Genomic DNA, 5000 nt, shown 5'->3' with positions numbered 1-5000 from the left:
ATATATATTTATAAAAGTAGATATATATATATATATATATATATATAAGTATATATTCATATATATAATATATATATAATATATATATATAAGTATATATATATGAATATAAATATATATATATATATATATATATATATATATATATATATTATATATATATATATAAGCATATATATATATATATATATATATAAGATAACGTCTCTGCCTGGTGTTTGCCAGTCGGGGGTTCGATTCCCGCTCAGACTCGTTAGTGCCATTAGTGTCTGCAACCTTACCATCCTTCTGAGCTAAGGTTGGGGGGTTTGGGGGGAGCCTATATGTCTATCTGTTGAGTCATCAGCAGCCACTGTCTGGCCCTCCCTGGAGAGGAGGCTTGGACACTGATCATATAATATATGGTCAGTCTCTAGGGCATTGTCCTGATTGCTAGGGCAATGTCACTGTCCCTTGCCTCTGCCATTCATGAGCGACCTTTAAAACCTTTTAAAACATGATAGCAACTCAAACTCATAAAAAGGTACATCACCACTAACAATATAATCATGTACTCACTTGGGTAAAGCTTCCTCTTCTCATGTAATTTAATAATTGCTATGACCTCTTAAACATATAATGCTAATGGAATTATTTTTTTCCGAAACTTGTATACACTGCATTTTTATAAAGAACAACTAACTGTCACTTTGAGGATTTCGTCTACAATCTTTGGATACGTATACAAAATGCGTTAATTTGAAATCCTGAAAAGATTCTTAGGGACAATGAAGTGAGGAACAGCCGTGTATAAAATGTACATTTGACTCGCTAACGACAGGAAATGTTCATTAAAAGATACATTTCATTTCTCACTGTCAGGGAAAAGTAAATCATAAACTATTCATTTCTCACTGTCATGAAAAAGTAGATCAGAAAACCGTTTAATGTCAGATTTTTCCCTCAACACCAAAACCTCGAGACGGGTGGAATGGTAGCACGGCGAGTTGTTGTTATTTATAAAAAAAAAAAAAAAAAAAAAAAAAAAAAAAAAGAAGGTACAGGTGTATCAGAAACCACCTACCTGATTCATACATAACACGTGCGACTGTTTGATGTAGTGATAATACCACCCACGCTTTTTTCCCCCAGAGAATTATTAATTATTTTGATCTGGTCGGCCATCTTTGATCTTTAAATGAAAGTGAAAAATAGACAAATTCCCGAAGCTGACATACAACACTTGGGGAAAACAGGCCATGGACGGAAGTATTACTGATATGGACGTAACCGTGATGCATGACAATAAACGTATTGTCATAACTCATGGAAAATTCATACATCATTTTTCTTATCAAATTAATAAGAGTTTCTTCCTGGCGTAAATGGAAACAGGATGTTGATTAAAAGATATCACATATTCAAATAAGTTTTAGAACAATTATATTGACAGCAAAATGAAAATACACAAGACTTAATAACGTGATATGTATATACAAAATACAAACCATCCCCACACCAACTGTGATGTATGGATCGGAGTTGTGGGGAATGAAAATGACGGACAACAAAAATGGAATATGTTCGAGATGAAATGTCTGAGGAGTATGGCTGGTGTATCTCGAGTAGATAGGGTTAGGAACGAAGTAGTGAGGGTAAGAATGGGTGTAAGAAATGAATGAGCAGCTAGAGTGGATATGAATGTGTTAAGGTGGTTTGGACATGTAGAGAATGGAAAACGGCCGTCTGCTGAAGAAGGTGATTAATGCATGAGTTGATTGGAGAAGTACAATAGGAAGGCCAAGGTTTGGGTAGATGGATGGAATGAGGAAAGCTCTAGGTGATAGGTAGATAGATGTGAGAGAGGCAAAAGAGCGTGTTAGAAATAGGAATGAATGGCGCGCAATTGTGACGCAGTTTCGATAGGCCCTGCTGCTTACTCTGGTCACCTTGGTGCCTGCTGATGGTAGCAGCAGTTGGGGATTCGGCATATGAAGCTTCATTTGTGGTGGCTAACGGGGGAGGGTGGGCTGTGGCACCCTAGCAGTACCAACCAAACTCGTCTGAATCCCTCGGAGCTAAGAGAAGAGAAGTCCCGTATTGTTCTTCTTTTATGTTGGCTACCTCCAAAATTGGGGGAAGTGCCTTGGTAGATAGAATATATATATATATATATATATATATATATATATATATATATATATATATATATATATATATATACTGTATATATATATATATATATATAATATATACATTATATATATATATATATATATTACATAAATACACACACACACATATATATATATATATATAATATATATATATATATATATATATATATATATAGGTGGTGTGTGTATTCGTGAGGACCTCGATAATACAGGTTTATGTCATTCACGAGACTTAATTCATTCACTTATTCTTTACATGCTTTGGAATTGAACTGCTTCTTTCGGGAAAGAACCTAGAGAAGAAAGTCAAATAACCCCCAATAGCTGGTAAACGGCACAAGAATAAATATAATCACTTGTTATGTTTATTCCGTATTGCGGAGGGACATAGAATTGAGGTTAATACGTTGTGAATGTGCATCTTAAGTGCTTTGTGAGTGTGTGTGTGTGTGTGGATATATATACATAAATATATAATATATATACATATATAATATATATATATATATATATATATATATATATATACAGTATTTTATATATATAAATATTATATATATATGTATATATATACACATATATACATATATATATATATACAGTATTTATATAAAAATATATTATATATGTATATATATACACACATATATACACACACACACACACACACATATATATATAATATATATATATATATATATATATATATATATATACAGCAATTACAACGCGGGAAATAGTAGCTCCAGACAACACTGCAAATGTTAGTCAGTAGTAGAGTCCAACGGACATTTCTTAAGCCTTTCGTCTTCCATTATTCCCACATGACTACCAAATGTCATACGAATCCAGTTTTGCTACACAAAATACTTCTTTTAATTTAGTTTTATGTGTACTTCCTTATCTCTTAGCCCTCAAATTTTGTTTTTATGTTTTATATATTAATTTATATATATTTCATCACCACAGTTTTAACTTCATTTCATTCAATAGAACTCAATACCCAAACTTTAAAACAATATATTATGTCAATTCCTTCAATATATTATTTCTCCTCATTGTCTTTATCCCTAGATCCATGTGTACAATATATAATTACCTAAGGTTTCCCGCTCATCATATTTCTATGTCATAACAAACACTTGTATCCAAACCTATCTGTTCTTCCCCTCTTGCGCCTTACTTTCTCAATTAAAATCATACCTAACAATTTACTTGGTATACAAAATAATGATGCGTATTTGTAATAATTACACTAGAATAATGATCCTTCTTAATCATTCTACCAAAATATTTCCTAATCTGGGAATATATAACAAACGAAGGTTAAACACGCTATCATACGGCAGCATCTAACTTATAATCCCATCAATGCCCCATGTCTTTCAATCCTGTAAGCTTTGTGGCCACTTTCCTCTTGGTAAGGGTAGAAGAGACTTTAGCTGTGGCAAGCTGCTGTTCTAGGAAAGGGACACTCCAAAATCAACCCATTGTTCTCTAGTCTTGGGAAGTGCCATAGCCTCTGTACCATGGTCTTCCACTGTCTTGGGGTAGAATTCTCTTGCTGGAGGGTACACTCGAGCTCACTATTCTATCTCATTTCTCTTCCTCTTGTTTTGTTAAAGTTGTTAAGGTTTATATATAACAGATTTATTTTAATGATGTTATTCTTAAACTTCTCTTTTAGTACGTTTCCTTATTTCCTTTCATCACCGAGCTATTTTCCCTGTTGGAGCCCTTGGACTTATAGCATCCTTATTTTCAGACTAGGGTTGTAGCTTAGCAAGTGATAATAATAATATTACTCTCCTTTAGTCTTTAAAAGTCACTTACATTATCATTTTTCTCAATTCTTTCTTCCTTAATCAACAAACCTTCAATAGCTACTGACTTCATAATCCAGGACTACATTCACTTCAAACTACCATCTCTCACTGGAATATTATGTTTGAAATTCCTCTTCCATTCCCTATGTCCAAAGCATTTCCAGCATATATAAAATCATTTTTATCCTCTCAATGCTCTTGTTTATTTTTTTTAATCCTCAATTGCCTACGTTTTCTTTCTTATTTTCTTCCCAATTACTCTATTCATCCTTTGTGCATGTTGCAATAAGATTTTTCATAATTCTGTCCATCCTTCGCATTCGGATCTTCCCACATTGTACAATCCTATCTTGCCTTCTCCATCATAAGGATCAACACTACACAGTATTCTATTCAATCTGTGACCATATTGTGGAGTGATCTACTTAATCGGGCAGTTGAACCGTTGGAAATTCAAAGTTCAAACCTACAGGGAATGTTTTCATGTTGAACAGGCTGACACTAGTCTCTCTTCAAACTTTATATGTGACATATCTGTTTTAATGTTGCTCCTCGTCTTAATATATTTTATATTCCTTATTCATTACTTTTCATATAGTTTATTTTTTTCTTCTAATTCCATTACTTGATGGGCTATATTTCCCTGTTGGAGCCCTTGGTCTTAAAGCATCCTGCTTTTCCAACTAGAACTGTAGCTTAAATAATAATAATAATAATAATAATAATAATAATAATAATAATAATAATAATGATAATAATAATAATAATAATAATAATAATAATGATGAATGACTAAAGAGTGCATGGGAAGATAACTGATAAAGGAGGATGAAGGCACAAAGGTGTATAAAGAGAGAAAAAAAAGAGAAAAGGATGATGGAAAAGAAAACCAATGCATGGACGATTCCTACGACAAACTGAAAAAGTGGTAAGTAAACATGGCAGAGCCTACTAGAAGGAGAACTTAAGATGGGAACTGAAGGGATAATAATGGCAGCACAAAATCAAGCCTTAAGAA

Source organism: Palaemon carinicauda, chromosome 40, assembly GCF_036898095.1.
Source record: "Palaemon carinicauda isolate YSFRI2023 chromosome 40, ASM3689809v2, whole genome shotgun sequence".
NCBI classification, from domain to species: Eukaryota; Metazoa; Arthropoda; class Malacostraca; order Decapoda; family Palaemonidae; genus Palaemon; species Palaemon carinicauda.
Note: the sequence above shows the minus strand (reverse complement) of the source record.